Raw genomic sequence first — 20,290 nt, 5'->3', positions numbered from 1 at the left:
CCTGGGGGGTAGACGTAGCACACTCAGGGGGCAGTGACCTACCCCAGCCCTCACAGCCCTCCCAGCTGGTTTCCCCAGCGTGCCCTCATCCCCTCTCTAACACACATGAGAAGTTCTCAGGGGCCTTGGGGAAGGTGAGCAAGTCAGGACCTTCGGTCTCGTCCCACTGGAGACGCCAAGGCGGCTGCTCTTGCCAAAGTGGCCCAGGCTGGAGCTGAAGCCGAGAAAGCGCCCCGGCTGCAGCTCCACACTCACCAAGGGACGATTTTGGGCTGGGCACCGTGACTTTGCCTCAGGCAGGTTGGCTGGTGAGGGAGCCAGTCACTCCAGCCCTGGCTGCAAAGAGCAGCCCTGACAAGATGGCCCAAGACGGCCGCCGGCTAGCCTTCAGTGCCGTTTGGCTCAGGGGAACTGCTCTCTCCAACAGGAAGCCTTTAATCTCCGCAGTGGTAATCAGGAGTTCAGAGGGACTGGCTTCCCACTCCAGGGAGCTCCGTGGGATTGTGCAACCCGGGCCTTTGCAAGGAGAGCCCCCTTTCATCTGAGGCTGCCAAGTATCTTGTTATCCATGAGGCTTGGGAACAGAGACAACACGTGCCCCCTGTGTACGTGCCGTTGGCTGTGGCTCTGGGAATTGATGGACAAAACAGGATTTGGTGGGGGTTAGGGTGGGGAAGGGTAGCTGGATGGCCCATAATCGTCTGGGGTAGGAGCTTTCCAGAAACTTTCCCTGCTCTCCATAACTGGCTTCAGACATTGCCGCATTCCAGTGGGGCAACACTCAAGAATGGGTATTCCCTTAGATGGGGTGGAAACTGTCCTTTCATCCTCTATTCAGGGCTTAATAAGTCTCAGAGGGGCTCTTCACAAGCCCTAGCCCTCTGTCTCTTACCCCAAAGAGCAGAGCTTGAGGAAACTCTCCATCTGGCTGATGCTGAAGAGAGGGGGGGTCAGGTTCAGGGCACTCTGACACCCACTCCTCAGGGAAACTGACATGGAGGCTCTGCGGTTAAAGGACCCCTCAACTTACATTCACTCGTTCATTTATTCACTCAACACACCTTTACTGAGGGCTTCTTATGTGTTCTCTCCTCGGGGAAACAGCAGCAGACAAGAGACAGAGTCCTTGTTCTTGTGGAACTTACATTCCTATGGGGGAGAGAGGAGACGGAAAAAATACAAATAAGCAGGGTGACACATAATGTAATGTGAGTTACAGAAAAGGGCTATGAAAAAATTAAAGTGGAGTAAAGACAGCCTCCATCCCTCTGAGCCTTGTTTCCCTCATCTGTAAAGTAAGGATCTTTACCTATCTTTAAAAACTGTACACAGACCCCTGGCATATGTTAGATACTGGATAAGTGATGGTTGCGGTTCCTTGGGCAAACAACTTGATCTCTCTCAGCTTTGATTCTCCATCTGGGAAAGCGAGATATCAATATCCTGGCCCATGGGATGATCGTGAGGATAGGATGATGTCTGTCACAGGGCCTAGGGTTCCAGCGCGGGTATCTAATCTACAGTGGGAGCTTGTGGCGGGGTCAGCCAGCAGGTAGACGACAGGCACGTAGAGGGGCATTACCACCGCCCAAGTAGCCCTCCATGCCACAGGGACTGGTTTCAGAATTGGAACCGATAACACCTGTAACGCACTAGTTGAACAGACCATGTTCGCAAAGGAAGGTGGGGCGGAATGAGGCCAGAGGTTGGTGAGAAGCGCACTCTCACAGCCTCCACTTCCCCTGCTGGAGACGTGGTTCTGCTTCTCCAAGTTCATCATTGGCCTTTCCGTCTGCTGACTCATTCTCACACAGCTCCAGCCCTGGAAAGCTGAGCATGTGGAAGGAGGCCTATTAATAGCCTTTTCCTGGGACACTCATCCTGACTATTTCTAAGACGGTTTGAAGGCAAGCCCTGATGCCCTTCCCCTCTTTCTCGCTCCATCCCCTGAATCCCAGCACTCTTCTCTGGATGAGAAGTAACAGTTCTGGGCACCAGGTCGTGCCCAGAAGGCTCTGGAGCTTCCATTCTATCACATCCAGATTTGGTGGGATTTCAGAGTGGTGGCCTGTTAACTTTGATCAGAGAGTGATGGGGTGGGAGTGGGGGCAATCTTTCTCTTGTGTTGGCAGAGGGCTCCACTAGGACCCCTCACAGCCACTGCATGGAGGGTGGTAGCGGGGGAGCAGGAAGATACAGAATAAACCCTCGGAAATGTCCCAAAGCCCAGGGTCGGGCGGAAAGCCTGGAGCACAGAGAGCGGCAGTGCCTGCCAGTGCGGCTGGGTTGCCTGGGGCAGGCTGCGTGGGCCCTGGGTGCCTGCCCACTCCAGGGCACAATTGGAACCCCACTGGGCAAACAGGCCGCAGAGCCCAGACATCACCGGGACTGTGAGTGGCGTGGGGCCGGGTGCCAGCTGCTGCATCCCCGACCACAGCCCCACACGGAACAGCCTGCTTAGGAATCATCATCCACTGCAGGGAGGGAGGTAACTGGGTGGAATGAAGCCTGTGACAGGACAAACGGAGGCCCCCGGGCAGGCCCGAGGAGCTAGGAAGAGGTCCAGCATCCTGGACATCTTACTGGGGATGTGGCCTGCATGTTTTCTGCAGGGGGTCTTGTATGAGTGGTTGAGTGCAGCCCTGTAGAGGACAGAGTGCTGTCTTCTTGGCTTAGCCAGACTGCTCATTAGCTGCGTTACCTTGGTCAAGACATCACCCCTCTCTGGGCCTCAGTTTCTTCAACTATAAAAAATCCACGCTGGATCAGATGGGTTCTAAGGACTGTTCCAGACCCGACCTTCCTAATGTTATGTGCCCATTCAGAAAATGCATCTCTATTTGAGAGAAGAGAGAGGTACAGTTAAGTGGGTCAGTAGACGGACTGGTGGACTAAGGGAGGGACAAAGGCAGGGGGTTGAGGGTTCTCTCTCTCTGTCTCTCACTCTCTGGCTCACTTTTGGAAGTCCTCCCCATCCCTTTCCATGAGAAAGCCTTCCCTGTGACCCCTCCCAGCCCACCTCGCTGGCAGGTGCATTGCTGCACTGGAAAATAGTCCGGTGTGTGGCTTCTCTGTGCCTGAGGCCTGCCTTCCACCATCAGCCACTGTTCGCTGAACCTCCACTTCCCCTTCCACCCCTTTCTGACCCATGGCTCTTCCCTCTGTCTCCAGCGCCTCTTTGCTCAAGCCAGGATTCAGAAGGCTCCCAGGGACAGGGAGACTCTGTGAAGGCATGAAAGTGATGGGAAGGGGAACTGGGTAATAAACAGAAAGCCTGGTCTATGGGATGGGGGTGGTGGGAAGACAGATAGTGGGAGGGGAGCCTTAGAGCTGCAAGAGACCTTGGCAGAGAAAGGGAGAGCTGCCTTGGGTCCCAACAACCAGTAAGACCTGCATGGCCCCAGGTAAGTCTTCTGCCTTCACTTCTCCATCTTTAAAGTGGAGACACTTGCCCCTTCCTGCCTCAGGAGGTGCTTGGGAGAGTTCATGTGGCCCTTAGACAGCCTGTTGCTTCCCTGGCCCTGGCAGAGAGTTAGGGAGGAGGCAGGGAGGCACAGTCACCTCTGCAGGGTTGTGTCACTGGGGACCTGGGAATGCTAGGGGTCCACAGATTAACTGCTGGGGTGGGAATAGCCCAGCTCCCAACTCCAGGACAATTCCACTGTTCAAGAGTATTCCAGGCTAAGACATCCTTCCTCTGCCCTGTGAACTTGGCATGAAGGGAAGATGTAAGCAGCTGAAATGATTTCCTGGCTGGTGCTCCAGCCCCCACATCTGTCTAGCAATTGCTTATGCCCGCAGAAGCCACCTTGCACGTGGCCCATGGATCCAGATTTCAGTAAAGCAGTGCCAGAAAAACATGGGGGAAGGGAGGGGCATCTGGCTGATGAACTCGCTTCAAGCCAAGAGGGAGTTTTTGGTTTGAAAATGGATTATCTTTTGCTCTGTTGATATTTCTCTGGCATTAGTTTGCTGACTGTGAAAGAGAGGTTTTCGGCCAAAAAATAAGTCTTCCTGGAACAAATAGGCCAGTGAGAAATAACCCAGCACATAGAGAGAGGGTATTTTTCCTTTTCGGCACAATTTCTGCGGTTACAATAAACATGTAGCGAACATTGGCTGAAGGAAGAGCCACGGGCTAAGTGCGCAGATTCTGAAATCAAACTGGCTGGGTTCAAATCAGAACCCTCTGACTGGTTGTGTGATGTGGCCTCAGCTTCCTCATCTGTAAAGTGGGGATGATGACTGAGGCTTAGATTGAGGGCTTTTTTTCTTTCTTTAATAAAGCAGTTACAGCTGAACTTGGTACATGGTGAATACTCAGTAACTATTACTTATTGTCATCAATTTATTACAGACTTTTAGGTCCATCATCTCTATTATTAAGGATGTTTATAATCTAGTTGAAGGGATAAGAAACAAAGAAGTTGTGAGAGATACACACACACATACACACACACACACCACAATGGAATACTTCTCAGCCATAAAAATAATAAAATAATCCCATTTGCACAAATGGATGGACCTGGAGATTGTCAGGCTAAGTGAAGTAAGCCAGAAAGAGAAAGACAAATACCATATGAGATCGCTTATATGTGGAATCTAAAAAAAAAAAAAAAAAAAAAAAAGACACATGTGAACTTCCTTACAAAACAGAAAAAGATTCACAGACATAGAAAACAAACTTATGGCTACCAGAGGGCAAAGAGGGTGGGGAGAGATAAATTGAGAGTTCAGGATTTGCAGATACTAACTACTATATATAAAATAAACAACAAAGTCCTATTGTACAGCACAGGGAACTATATTTAACACCTTGTAATAGCCTGTAATGAAAAAGAACATGAAAAGGAATATGTATATACATATGTATAACTGAATCACTATGCTATACACCAGAAATTAACACCATGTTGTAAATTGAATATACTTCCGTAAAAATATGCAAATTTAGATAATATAATTAAAAAATACTTTAAATAACACAATATAGCAGCACATGAAATGTGTGTGTAACCCATTGTCAAACGGGCAGTCCAGCATCCGAGGGGCCAGGCTGGTCCTACTGTGTCCACAGTCCACTTGAAGGTTTCCAGGCCTTCCCTCCCTCAACCCTACGGAAGGGGCAGCACAATGGGGACTACACAACCTATCGCCTGTCCACAGGTGTTTGGACCAGGGGGGAATGCTTGACTGGATCTCTGGCCAGCCACAGGCTAGCCAGAGATCCGGTGTGATCTGGTGTAAAAATATTAGTTATTCCAATTGGATTTTCTCTAGGAAGTCTGGATTGGACCCATGGAGAAAATAAGACAGAAGATGAGGGAGCAGAAGCAGAAAGGACATCTGAGGTAGAAGCGGGGCAGGAGGCGGGGGCATATGTGCCCGGACATTACAAGGGAACAGCAGCTGTGACTAAGAGATGGAGCAGAGCAGACACACAGAGCAGACACACAGCGTGGGAAGGCAGCCAGGAAGGCTCTTGAGGAGAGGTGGGAAGGGGTGACTGGGAGCTGCCTCAGTTCTTTCTGAAGGAACTTAAGTGAGTCTTTGTTTCTTGGGCCCAAGAAAGCTGGAGAGTGTGGAGTGTGGAGGTCTGTAGCAGCCTGAGGAGAGGACTGAGGCTCCTGTCTGGAAGGCCAGGAGGACGTGGAACAGGCTGAGGGCGTGGAGGGAGGAGTATTAAGAGGACAATCGTGGCGATGGAAAAGCGTGGGAGTATCTGGGGAAACATGAGTAGACTGGTTTGGTTGGAGCCAAGGATCCAGCAGGGTCATAGATCAGAATTTGGAAATATTCAGAAAGATACATTGTTGTAAAAGGACGCTTTTCAAAAAACCCGACCAAACTGGGTTAAACTCTAACGGGAAACGGCTCATGTTTGGGAAAAGTCAGCACGTGTGGCAGGCTTCAGCCAGGCCCAGTCCAGAGTTCAAAGGTCACAGCCATGACCTCACATCTGTGCCTTTCCACTCTCCTTCTGAAGGAGGCGTTAGCCTCAGCCCACTGGCCTGGCTCTAAGTCAACCTGCCAAACAACCAATTTGCCAAAAACATTAATTTAAGGAGTATTCTTTTTTAAAACAGTCAATGATGATGCATGTATTTTTAATTTGATTTGGAAATTGGCTTTCAGCTAATTGGCTTTCGGGAAATTATTTTTAGGCAAATTGCCCTGCTTTCAGCTATTCTTAAGAATGAAGATGGCTGGTAGCAGCCCCTGGAAATACATTAGCTTCTCTATTCATGTCCGAGAGGAAAAAAAGGGGCCTCTGTGCCTCAGCCTGACCAGAAGTTCCATGGTTCACTCTGGTGGGTCATCTGGGCTCATAGACCCTGCCCTGAGCCAATGACACTGGTCTGGAAAATGTGCTGGGCGGTGTTGCCCTACCTCCACGGCTTTTCCTGAACCAGTCACTAGGACCAGGGTGATGGAGCGTCACTGGTGGGCTTAAGCCATTCGAGCCCCACTCCTGAGGCTGGGGATAGGTGAAATCTCACTGGAGGCACATTGCTGGGACACTCCATGAAAAGACCTTGGTGATCACAGGTGCAAGAGAAGGCGATTAGTGATTCTGGTTACAGCTGGGAACAGTCTGGACTAGCCAGCCAAAGGGTTTAGACTTTATAGGCAGCCGGGTGACACTGGAGTTTTTCAGCACTGAGACGTAACCTCTTCCTGGTGGTACTTTTGGAAGATTAGTCTGACCATAAAATGGTTAGGAGAGAGGAAAGTCTGGCAAACCAGTGGGGTTATTAGAGAGCACAGGAGGTTAGGCAATAAGGACTGAAACAAGGAAATTAGAGTCAAAGAGGAAAGAGAGGGGGCAACTAGAAGTATTTTGAAAGAAGAAGTAATAAGACTGCATATCTCATTAGACATTAGGGGAGTGGATGGCAGGTGGCAAAGGAAGGAGTCAAAAATGACCCTGAGTTCTCTGACCTGGTTGAAACTGTGGCGTATCTGCCCCACGGCCTCAACCCCTTCTCTGAGAGCTGTCCCCTCACTCGCAGGGAGGGGTCCTTGTCCTGCAGCCCCATTATTTTGGCAGCCTCGCACTCCCCCTAGTTCTGGGAATGGACTCTTCTCTCCTTATGGGAACGGCCCACTCCCCTCCATCCCTCTGTGGTTACTGCAGAGGCTACTGCGCTAATACACAGTCCCTGTCTAGGAACACCTGACCTGAGATGGGTCTACAGAACTCTTCCCCAGCTTGGCACTGGAACTGAGAAAGTGATGTCTGTCTCTCTCTGGGAGGTTGAAGGTGGGATTGGCAAGCGTGTGACCTGCTACTGGCCTTGTTCTTCCCCGTGGACCAAGGAGGACAGGAAGCCAGCCTGCAATATGGGGGAGAATGTAGCAGACGCAGAAGTGGCTTTTGAGAGTGAGCCTGGGAGCTGCTGCCTGGATCCCTGAAGGCTGTCAACTTTCTGTCGGTACTTCCTGTTCTTGAGTTCTGTGAGATACCCTCTGGCTTCTTCATATACGTTTTAAGCAACTATTTCTGAAGTCAGGAAATCAGGAGTAGCTGCTGATTCTAAAGAGAAACTACGTCCATTTGGAACTTATCTGCATTACCAGAAAGTTTACTGAACCATCCAAGCTGGACCATCCCATGGAGAAAATGTCATAAGGAAATGCCAACACTTGGTGAGCAGAGCCTTAAGAAGGAAGTCACCGGAGTGGGTGAGATCGCCCAGAGAGAAAGTGTGGAGACACATTCAGAAGAACCTTGCAGAACAACTACATTTAGAGATTGGAAGGTTTAAGAGGACCCAGCAGAGAGATAGAAGGATTTACCAGAGAGTGGGGGGAGCTAGCATGCAAGTGTCCAAAGAATACAAGGGAGGAGTAAATTCAAGGATTTTTTTTTTGATGGAAATTTACTCTCTGATTCAAAATTGTATTTTAATTAAAAGTTTAAGACTAGCCAATACAACTTTGAAAAATAAGAACAGCTTCACAAAACACATGTCAAATTGACCTTAAAATCATTCTCAATTAAGTGCTGTTAACCAGCTAGATTGTAGGCAAGGTATGAGATACATTAGAATAGTTTCACAAAATAATAGAAGATCCTCAAGTAAAGAAAAGTTGTGGAGTTTGGCAAAAAATGAAAGAATTGGTAAATTCAAGGATCTTAACCCACAAGGAAATATGGGTGACTTCAGGCAAGGATTTGGAGTTGGTTGATTCAGTAACTCAGTAATGTTACTTAGAACCCATATTCTGCTCACTTCTTTGCTCTGCTGCACTGGGCACTGGATTCATCTAAGTAGGGGTGGACTTCTCCTTTGGCTGAGTAACTGGAAAGGTAGAAGAGAGATGGTGAAGGTTTTCCCAGCCACAGAATCTAAGCTTCTCTCTGCAATCTGATTGGGCCACTTTAGATCACGTGCACAATCCTAGCCCAATAAGACCAGAGAAATGGCACGTACTGATTAGCTTAAACCAATCAGGAGCCACTCCTTAAGCTGGGGGTGGGATCAGCATCCCCTGAAGATCCTGGCAGTGAAGAGAGTGGCAGCTCCACCTGAAGCTCAATGGGACATTCTCAGGGTCCTGCTGGGGAGGAAGAGCGGGATTAGAAGCATCAGAGGACAATGAACAGCCCCACCCCCAGGTGGCTCGCAAGGCCTGCGTGAGCTGGCCCTGCCTTACCTTACTCTTGCTCTCTGTGCTTTGGAAAATTCCCAGGATGGACTAAATTTCTTTCTCCCTCATGGTCTCCCCAGAGGCTGATCCCTCCATGGGGAAGAGTTTCCGTGATATTTGTTGCCTAATTCCTGTTCATATATCGTCTCGCTTAAATGTCTTTCCTTAAAGAGAACTTTCCAGTCCTCCTAAACTAATTATCATCCCCCTTCACCCCACTTGTATCCCTACTAGAACCTAATTTCAAGCTTTAATTATGTTTATATTATGTTCATCTGTAGCTCTGCAGGGCAGGGGCCATGTCTGTTCTGCTCACCAGTAAACCCTCAGAGGTTGGCCCACAGCAGATGCTCAAGGAATATCTGATAAATGGATGAACTAGATAGTTCACCCACTTCTTCTAACTCACATCTGTTGTCTTTTTTAAGCACCTGAAACATCTTTGGAGGTTACTTGAATGCAAATATTTCTACAAAACACTATCTCTCCAAAAGAATGATGACTTTAAATGAACCTAAATAATGAGGAATGCTTTGAAAGCTTAGATATTGGTGAACTAGTTAAACACTGTCTTTGTTCCACTCCCTGCCTTATTAATTATATTATCAAACATTTATTGAATGCCTTCTTTGTACCAGCCTTTGGGCTGCTTCATGAAAGTGTATGTTGGGGCCATTCTATCTAATAAGGCAAGAACTAAGTGAATATATCGTAAGAATGGGTTCCTACTACAAAGATGGAAACAAATAAGTTTTTCTGGTTAACCATTAGATAATTCTATTAACTTTGATTACCTAGAACATTCTAGTCTGCTTTGCTAGTCAGAGTTTCTACACAAGAGAGGCTTATGGGCCAGAAATCTGTTGGAAGGGAGGCTGGAAATCTGTCTTGAAATTGTGTTCACACAGCAAGCACGCTGTTTCTGCTCAGATTGTGTGATGATTTGGCATGGTTAGAGGGGGCTATCAGAAATTACGGGCTAATTAAATCATCGCCTCCTCCCAGCCACCCTTTAGAGCTCCCATTGATCCCAGTTAACTGAAGCATAATTGTATTTTGTTTATGAGACTTTCAGATATTGCAGGCTTCAATATCCACTAGGAGTTCAAAAAGAAAATGTCAAAAGGAGGAAGCAGCAGCGGTCTTCTCTGATAACTCGTCTATCAATTTATTTTCCTATTGCTCTGATCTCTTCTCTCAGAGGGAGACACTGGTGAGAAGCTGATGCTAAGGGCTGATGTCCACTGCCAGGCTACGAGATAGAGAATATTTAAGTCTTTTTGTGTGCGGGGTGGGGGGGTGGGTGTGAGAGGGGTAGTTTTTGGCCTTGAAAAGGAAAAAAGACCAAAAAGCAAAAAATGGAAAATGTGGTTATAACGCCAAGTTAAAAATCTGTAAATTGGAAATAAGGAAGCATACAGTCACCTACTCTATAGGGACATCATGGCATCAAAATCAGAGGAATGTGCTGTGCAAACACAAAGGATGTGATTTAATCATTTCCAAATGGCCTTTCTTGTTTTATTATCACCCATCCTCTCCTTGCACATTGAAATAATAAAAAGAGAGACTTGTTGGTATTTATCCTTCTCACATATGCTGAGTGAACATATTATACCAAAGGAAAGCAAAACTAGACAGGTCTGGTTTCATTGCACAATTGGCTGTTAATGCACTGCTTTTGAAGATAAATGCTTTATGACCTCAGAATGAATCATCTCTCGGGGCAAAGAGATGGCAGAGGCAGGAACGTGTGCGGTCCACTGCATGTGGTGTGGTTGTAGCTCATGGGGCTTAGTACCATAGTCACGCCATGTATGTACCACGTACAGGCTGGATCAGCAAGAGTGTGTGCACATGGACTTCATTCTCTCTCTCTTTCCTAAATTCAGTTCAGGAAGCTACATTTCGTGGGTATGAAATCCTACTGGGTGAAAGCTCATATTGATAATGGCACTCCTAACGTTGATTAGACACTTATCATGGGTCAGACCCTGGGCTAAACACTTCTCATCCCCATCTTTGGAGCCCTCCCTACACCACTATGAAGTGTATTTTATCATCTCGTCATTTTTCTCATTTTGCAGATGAGGACACAGGCAGAGAGCAGTTCGGTTACTTGGCCAAGATCACATAGCTGGGATTTAAACCTAAGCGTGCCTGGCTCAGAAGGGGATTGTCTGAGAAATTCATGAGCTATCTCCAGGGCCTCTCGCACTTATATGGCCCCTTGTAAGGCCATATGACTAATTTTGTGTTTGTAATTCTGTGTTCTTTTTCTTAAAGAGGACCCCTCCAAACTGTGTTAGCTGTAATCCCCACAAAACCTGGCTCCATCCCTGGCTTCACTTCAGAGGCTTCATTCTTAATCTCCATTAGTTTCTAACCAATCAGAAATAACCTGACTGTCAACGACTGTCTTTTCTCCCCACCCCCTTTTGGTTTTTTTTTTTTAATTGAAGGGGGGAAATTAAGTTTATTTATTTATTTATTTTTAATGGAGGTAGTGGGGATTGAACCCAGGACCTTGTGTATGCTAAGCATGCGCTCTACCACTGAGCTATACCCTCCCTCCAAGGACTGTCTTATTTCTGACCCAATACAGGTGCTCATTTGAACTCAAGGGTTGAATGAAAGCACAGATGACTGAATAATTGTCCTGCTTGAAAACCATGCTGTAGATTGATCACTACTGCAGGTTGAAAACCATGGGATGGATTAAAAAGCTAGAAAGCCAGGGCACCTTGTGAGCCCTTAAAAGAAATGGAATCTTTCCTGACAGAAAGGAGCAGCTGAGCTTTTGCCAGTGTAAGAGAGCAGATGGAAAGTGCAGAGTCTTCTCTGCATCCCTTTCCTCTTGGCAAATCCCAGAGAATCCCACATTGGTGCATTTGCAGTGACTCCCTCTTTGCAGGCACTTCCATATGAGACACCTCATTTCACTTAACTTATCCAATTAACAAAAAGAGACAAACAAATTAAAAGGAAGTCCCTGAGGTGGCTGAGACTCAGTGCGCTTAAGTGGATAAACAACATAATTAGAATCGCCTACCCTGATGAAAGCCCCACGCTCAGGGCTGGCTTTGAACAAGTAGTTCTAGTTTTGCAAGAGTTTGTAAGTGGCTTTTCAAGGAAAGGCTAGTAGGAACTGCATTTAAAACATGAGTTTTGGTTTTAACACAGGTGGTGAGGATTCATACCTATTGGAAGTAACTATTGAAGGAAGTTGGAGAGTGTATGTTCCTCATGGCTCAAATGAATCTTGTCTCCAAGCAAGGAACCTGGGAAGTTCTCCAGGACTCTTTCCACCTGGAAATTCCAGCATCCTATTGGGATACATTTTCCCCCTGATTTATGTTGAAATATGTGTCAGAATGAGGAGATTCTAAAGAGGATGGATTACCCTTGAGAACAATGGTTCTGAGGATCACCTATGCTTTTGTGGTGGTCTGATTTCAGGGTCTTCTGTCCACTGGTTTCATGCAGGGTTGCTCACCCAATTCAGAGGAATTTGGCCCATCTGGGTCTTGAAGTCTTGCATACAAAAGAAATGACTTGGTGTTATACACATTAAGGCTGAAGGTACTTGCTCGTGTCTGTAACAGTGGAATAATTTGCAAAGTCACAAATTGTCTATCAGATAGTGCGGCTACTCATGGTTTAGTTTTAGGAACTTGTTGCCTTAGTAAGAGGTATCATGACTTAAAATATCATGACTTGGCTTTCTACACAAGTCAATCAATAAATTTAGTGCAACTCTAGTAAATATCCTAATGGCATAAAAAGGAGAATGAGGAAGAAGAGACGGAGAAATCTAAGAAGAGTAATAAGGTAACGAGGGAGTCACTTTCCTTTTCCTACATGAATACACCTTCAGATATGTATGTGGTAATTAAAAGTATGACCCAGAAATCCCACTCCTGGGTATTTATTCAGATGAAATGAAAACCTATGTTCACACAAAAACTGAACATTTATAGCACCTTTATTCATCATCACCAGAAGCTGGAAACATCTCACATGTCCCACAAATGGGGAATGAATAAACAGTCTGTAGGTACATTCATACCGTGGACTACAACTTAGCAATAAAACAGAAGGAACTAGTGATCCATGCGACCACATTGGGGGATCTTAAGGATGTTATGCTGAGTGAAAGAAGCCAGACTCAGAAGGTTACACGCTGTATGATTCCATTTAGATACCATTCTGGAAAAGGCAAAACAACGGGGACAGGAAACACATCAGCAATTGCCAGTGGTTAAAGGAGAGGCCAGATTTGACTGCAAAAGGGCAGCATGAGGGAATCTGGGGGAATGATGGAAACTTCCTCTATTTTGATTGTGGTGATTACACAACTCTGTGCATTTGGCAAAACTCAGAACAGTACACTCTGAAGAGTGAATTCTACGATATGTGAACTAAAAATTAAAATAAACCAACGTTATACTAGTGCAAGTATGAACATCATAGAGGGCTAGAAATGGAATGAAATATAGTTAATTAGCTTTGGTAACAATGGCATTTTAAATCTGTGCAGAAAAGATGCATTATTTAATAAATGGTGTAGGGAAAACTCGTCCTTATCATTACAAAATATACCTACTTCATCCCTTAATTCAAAATACATTCTAGAAGGATTAAAGAGTTAAATGAGAATAGTAGAGGGAAATAGATTTTTTAAAAAATTAATCTTGGAGTGGGGAAGGACTTTGTAAGGATGATATTAGTTAGAAACCATAAATTAAAAAACAAAACTGATTGACTATATAAAACATTTAAAAAACTCAGTAAAATAAACAACAACTATTAATTAGTCAATAAGTCAATAGACAAATGACAAAGTGGGAAAAACATCCATGACAGTCAAAGATAGCTGTTGCAGAGGCTGAGGTGTGCCGCCCACATCCCCACCTTCAGTTCTGGAGTCTCCCCAGTTGTTGAGGCTGTTGGTGCCTAAAAGTCAGAGCCGAGCTCCCTTTTTACAATTGTCCTCAGCTGCTAAGAGAGCCACTCTGCATAGTCATCTCCCTCCCGGCGGCTCTCATCCAATGGCTGGTCAGTAAAGGAGTATAAAGTCCTGGCCCTCGTGCCTCAAAGTGGAACTAAGGGCCACCCCAGGTCCAGAGCACCCCATGGGGTCAGCTGAGTGAGGTCGCCTGCCTAATCCTGCTTCTTTCACTCCCCCGTAGGGCTTGACCCCAAGGGCACTCCCCAGTAAACTGCATGGGAGTCCATCTCAGACTCTATTTCTGGAGAACTCAATCTAAGATAATATCCTTAATAGGTAAGGAACTTACATAAATCAACAAGAAAATAGATAACTGAGCAAAAGGTATAAACAGCCAATTTTGATATGCACTACAATTAAAACTACCTGTACCTTTTGTCACAGCAAGTCCACTTCTAGAATTTATCACAGAGAAATAATCTCACAAGTGTGTAAAGCTCTATGGTCAAGTCTGCCCATGGAAGAATTGTTTATAATAGTGAAAAAATTGGAAACAATCTTTTTTTTTATTGAAGTACAGTTAATTAAAATATATCGATTTCTGGTGTACAGCACAATGTCCCAGTCTTGCATATGCATACATGTATTTGTTTTCATATTTCTTTCCATTAAAGGTTACTACAAGATATTGAGCATAGTTCCCTGTGCTATACAAAAGAAACTTTTTAAAAAATCTATGGAAACAATCTTAATGTCCATCAATTGGTTAAATATCATGCTGTGTGGTTGTTAGAAACAATGATGTAGATATTTATAAACACGAAACAGTGTTCAACATTTAAATACATCTCTTAAAATACATTCAGTAAAATAGACTGCACAGTACCTAACACATAAAATTTAAAACCGTCTGGAAAGTTACAGAAAAAATTTTAGTAGTTTGTATTTTTTAGGATTATAAGGGATGGTTATTTTCTTCCTTGTACTTTGCTGTATTTTCTGGAAAATTTTTTTAATGTGTATTACTTACATAACCAGAAAAAAATCAAGTTATTTTTAAAAGGATATTGTTGGATAAGACTTTAGTATGAAATTCAAGCATATTTTCACTTTCACATTTCCAATGATTTCAATTAAAGCAAAATAACCTCAAAATTAACCTTAAGCAATATATAAACAAACTCTTAATTTATGGCTTTGCTGTTCATATTAATCCATGAAAGCCACATACTACCTGTGTTGGACACCTGCTGTTTCTGCATTTGTTTTGCCTGAGCAGAATCTAGTCTCCCTCAGGTAAGGGGCCTGGTTTGCCTTTGGAGAACCCTCCTGCCTTCTCCTGAAGCCATGAGGTTCCTGTGGGGCTGTCCCTGTGGAGAAGCACATAACCGGCCACACCATGAGGGCATTTAGGAGGGGCACGTGTCCTGAGTCAGTCCTGGGAGAGTCAAGCACAGGATTTTCACAGCCACACTTGGGAGCTCACTTTCAACTGGGGTTGCTAAGCTGGTCACAGATAAGCATGGAGAAATGCGGATGAGGATGAAGTCAACACAGAACAAAGAGCAGAGAGGTGGAGAAAGAAACATTCCTGAAGGCAGTGTTGGTGCCTTTAAATCCAGCTACATCCAAAGATTAATTCCTCGACTTTTCAGTTACATAAACCAATACATTCTCCCTTTTTCCTTAAGCCTTGGCATCCTTTGCAACTCAGAGGATATGGTATTATACCCACCCAACTACACCTCTATGGGAAGCAAAATCTTATTCATTTGGTCAGTCTTTCATTTGTCCAATTACAATATATTGAGCCCTTTCCTTAGCTCAGGCTGCCATAACAAAATACCACAGGCTGAACGGTTTAAACAGAAATTTATTTCGAACAAGTCTGGGGGCTGGAAGTCCAAGATCAAACTGCTGGCAAGAGAGGTTTCATTCTGAGGCCTCCTCTCTTGGCTTGAAGGTGGCCACCCTCTCACTATGTGCTCACATGGTCTCTTCTGTGTGCAGGCTGAGGCACAGAGCAACCTCTCTGGTGTCTCTTCTTATAAGGGCAATAATCCAATCATAAAAGCCTCACTCTCATGACTCATTAACCTGAGTGACCTCCCAAAGGCTCCATCTCTAAACACCATCGCATTGAGGGATAGAGCTACAACATACAAATTTTGGGGGAACACAGACATTCAGTCCATAACAAGCACCTGGGACTCACCGTATGCCAGCACCTCTGCTAACCCTAGGAATACAGGGAAGAAAGACGGTCTCTGCTCCTAATGAGAGGGGTGCAGTTGGTGGGAACGCACCCCCAGTGAGTGGTCCTTGGGGTGCCAGAGTCTGCCCAGGAGCCTCCCCAGCTGCCTCTAAGCAGAAGATGGGCCATCATTTTTTCTCTCTTTGGATTCCCTCTTCTAATGGAAAAATAGTGTCTGCCTTCCCTTTGGCTCTCTCTGGCATTCTTTCTTTAGACTCTTCTGTTTGTCTGTCAAGTGCTAAACGCTACAGCTGCCCCTGCCTGGGAGGCCTGGGCTGGGCAGTCTGGACCAGCTCTGCTCCTGGCAGTAGCTGCCCTTTTGTCCTGGAGTCCTGCTTCTTGTGCTCTCTCCTTGTTGCCTGGACTTTCCTCTCCTCTGGACATGGTGAGATCTGGACTTGGGGTGGACTTATTAAAAAGGATAAAGCAAAAAAAAAAAAAAAAAAAACACACACACACACACACACACAAAACAAAAAACCCTGCCTCATGCCTAAGTTAAAGAGGTTCTGCATGAGTTCCATCCAGTGTAACCACAGGCTCCACATTGGGGGTCCAGGGCTTGTGTCTTGGAGTCACCATCTTTGCTGTCACCCATTGTTCTCTGGGCAGGGGTTTCCTTCGAGGACCTCATGGAGAGGGGCTGCTGCCAGAGGACAGGACCTGGGCCTTCCTGTGCTCCCTGGCCAAATGCTACTTGAATCTCCCCATCATTCTGAAACCACAGACCTGAATACAGCCTTTGAAGGAAAGTGCTCAGATCAGAAAAGAGCTGTTATGAGTATAACCCTTCTCAACACATCCCGCTCAGCCAGATGGCTCTCTCAGATGCAGGAGAACTGTAGCTCCCACCTCCAGGAGGGGAGAGGAAGCATCCTCAGCAGATTCCATTAGGATAAGGGCGACCTGTGAGGTCACGTCTGGTAATTATAGAATTATCTTAATTAGTTTTTAATGTATTCAAGACTCAAGCACACTGGCTTTTTCATTATACAGTATAAACTTTCAAAACCAATCCCAAACACTACTGGAGAAACCCCACAAACAGGCCGTGGGCCCCTAATCACACTTGGAGATGGAGGACCCTAAGTTGGCCTAAGTGATACACTGTCGACTTTGTGGAGCTATTGACCGACTCATCTTTCCTCTCAATCCTGGAGAATCAATTTTAATCCAGTAGGTTTCTTTTTGTTTTTTTTTTTTTCTGGTGTGCTTATCAGAATCTCCTGGGGTGCTTTTGCAAACTTCACTTGTCCAGTCTCCACCTCTGGAGACCGATTCTGGAAGTCTGGGCAGGGCCCCAGCATCTGAATAACACTGATTAATCTCTGAATTAGCAAATGAGGACCTAAGACCTGGAGAGAGAAAGCAATTTGTCAAAGGTGGCAAGGGCTATTTCTTTTAAAATTCTTTTTTAAATTGAAGTGTAGTCGATTTACAATGTTAGTTTCAGGTGTACAGCAAAGCGATTCAGTTATACATATACATATATTTTTTTTTTCAGATTTTCTTCCATTACAGCTCATCTTCAGGAAATTGAATATAATTCCCTGTGTTATTCAGTCAATAGAAGGACTATTTGTTAAAGAGCCAGGCGTAGCATCCTGGCTTCCTGACTCTGATCCAGTGTTCTTTCTACTATAAAAATAGAAGTGCAAAGAAACAGGGATTCTTACCCAAACTGCCTAGTTGTCCCCCCTTACCCCAGTGCCCACCTTGAAGAGTGGAGTGTGGCTCCAGTCTGTGCCTGGGAGTGCAGCTCGGTGATTTCAGACAAAGCTGCCATTTGGGTAACAGCTGCCGGACAAATCTGTCCTCCATTTTCAAAGATAAGGCCACTCGCCCTTTGTATCCCACTGTGGTAGACAAGATAGGGACGTGTGTGATGCATGTCTCCTCCTGTTGCTGTGCACACACTCTGAATGCCCTGTGGTTTGTGGTTGTGGCCGCTCGTTTATAAAACCTGGCTCTCAAAGCCATGGTTGGCCCAAAGCCTTTGTGGAAGAAGAAGCCGCCATCGGTGCTACTGCTTCCCGGAGGGGCCTGTCTGCTGCTCTCCTCCCCCAGCTGTCCTCCCGAAGCCACCGAGTTTGAAGGTGGGCATTTTCACTGAATGCAGGAGACACCCCACCCACTCCAGCATCAGTCAAGAAATGAGTGTTTGTTGAGAGACAGTACATACTCAGCATTGTGCTTATGGTTAACATGTTAAATGTAGTTAGAAGGCATTTCAGGGTATGGAGGGAAAGCAATGCAAACTCCTCAGAACTCCCTTTTGGAAAAAGAAAGCCCTCTATTTACCACAGACCTAAAAGTGCACCAAAATGCATTACTCCTGGAGGAAAACATCCTTTGGATACCCTGGAAAATTTCTATCCACCCGCTCTCCGTGAAACCTACCTGCAGGACCTCAGTCACACACCATTACAGATCTTCTCAAAAGTGTCACCTTATTTAGCAGAAATCTGGCAACCATGACTCATTCAGCTTCCTGGACACTTGGACTTGCTACCCATTATAACCAGTGGTTTACAGTCAAGGAGATCTAGATTGAGTGATTAAAGCCCAGCCAAGTTCCCTCACACAGAGTTCAGAGTACAATCAGAGCAGAAGGGAAGCTTGCCGGGTTTCTAGAATCAAAGGACACTCTAGCTGGAAGGGATTTCAAGAGGTCATTTGGCTCACTTGCTTTGTCACTCAGGTGATGAATGAAACTGTCCAAGACTAATGATTGTCTAGGGGCAAAGGCTTCATCATGCTTTCAACCTCTTGGTTCAAGTTTGTACTTCCCTGAAGTTCGTCCTCAAGTCTAACCAAACACTCTCTTGCTATAACTCTTTCTACCTTTCCAGCCAGTGTTTCCTGGAGAGAACAGGTTTCTTCTATTGTGAGGCTTCACTTGTTCTATTGAAGGGTCGGCTCCAGGAGAGTCTTGAAAGACCCACTCAGAGAGGCTCTGTGAGGAACTTCAGCAGGAAAAGCAGACTATTCTGTATTTTTGGCTCTTTTCTGCTTTGCCTGAATGCCAGACAACTGCACTTCCCTGATCCACCCTCTTTGAGGATGACTTTCCCTGGAGAAGAGAAGGCTGAGAGATGAATCAAGGGAACACAAATGTTGAACCTCGTGAGCAACAGCACCCACAGCCTCAGAACCTGCAGGGCGGAGGCTCTCAGGTTAGGTTGATGAAAGGGACTTTTCTCATTCTGAGGGCTATCACCGAGGTAAAATCTGATCCAGAGGGAGGCCGTGGAGTCTCCTTCCTGGGAGGACTTCGATGGGAGAAAGTCTCACCACAGGGATGATTTCCCCGTGCTCTCCAGTGGGAGAAGAAAGATAGAGAAGCTTTGCTTGGACTCTTTCCAACTTTGCAAAGGCTCTTCCTCTGGTCTGAAAAAGCACCAGTTCTAAGCATTTCGAAAGATCAGTTTGTGTGTGTGTGTCTGTTTATGTGGGGGGGGGGGGTGTGTGTGTGTGGAAACTGATCAGCAAACTGCAGCTCCGTGAGATTCCCTTTGAATTCAGCTTTCATCCTGCATTAAACCAGCAGGGACAAGCCTAAAATGAGATGGTTCTTAGATGGCTACCCAGGCAACATGTTGAAAACTAAAAACTGCCTCCTCCCATTAGACTGTGCAGCGGGGAAGATGCAGAGTTCTAAGATTATTCCCATGCATAGGATTTTACTTTGTTAAGTCTCCTTTGGGGGTAAACTATTCACTAGCATTTGTATCAATCACTCCTGAATCACTGCCTAACATGAAATGCTCCAATGATGAGAATTTCCCTTAAGCCAGTTCTCTCTAAAGGTAAAATGAGATCTTTCAAACTCTATGTAGACGAGCTTTAAAGAAAAAAATACAACAAATCTACAGCCTGTTCTTTACACCGACACTTTCAGAACACTTTTTCACCAGTCTCTCCCAATCTACCGACAAGCATGTCCATTAGTTCGGAAGCACTGATGCAGGCCAGCTTTAAGCCACACAGTGTGGGCTTCACCCCAGAGTGTAAGGTTTGGTCTCTGCCCTTAACAAGTGTGCAAGCTATGGGACTATAAGATTAACTCACAATAATGTAAGGATGTACGTATTTAGATGCTCAGTGGTGTTAGTGTCTCTATGGATTAAAGTAGTCAGGAAGATTTTATTAAAGGGTGCACAGCCTGAGATGGCTTTCAAGAAAAGGCAGATTTGGGAGAAGCAGAGCCCAAAAATAAACAAATAGAAATAAACCAGGGTCAGAGGGGCGGTAGAAAGCAAATTATGAAAATTTAAACTAGCATTTTAAACACTTTTTAAAATTTTTTAATTTTATTCAGTTATAGTCAGTTTACAATGTTGTGTCAAATTCCAGTGTAGAGCACAATTTTTCAGTTATACATGAACATACATATATTTATCGTCACATTCTTTTTTTCACTGTGA

The 20,290-nt window shown here is 45.4% G+C and overlaps 1 long non-coding RNA gene across 1 annotated transcript; it reads right to left on the bottom strand.

Annotated features, from left to right (window-relative positions):
- Nucleotides 1-820: 820 nt before the first annotated feature.
- On the bottom strand, nucleotides 821-13,298 carry LOC116659219. Its single transcript, XR_004314467.1, has 3 exons — nucleotides 13,176-13,298; nucleotides 8,670-8,674; nucleotides 821-830 (listed from the first exon to the last, which is right to left on the bottom strand). It is a non-coding gene; the product is annotated as an uncharacterized LOC116659219 (long non-coding RNA).
- Between the last annotated feature and the right edge of the window lie 6,992 nt (nucleotides 13,299-20,290).

Source organism: Camelus ferus, chromosome 23 (genome assembly GCF_009834535.1).
Source record: "Camelus ferus isolate YT-003-E chromosome 23, BCGSAC_Cfer_1.0, whole genome shotgun sequence".
Taxonomy (NCBI): domain Eukaryota; kingdom Metazoa; phylum Chordata; class Mammalia; order Artiodactyla; family Camelidae; genus Camelus; species Camelus ferus.
This window is presented reverse-complemented; position numbering and strand designations above follow the sequence as displayed.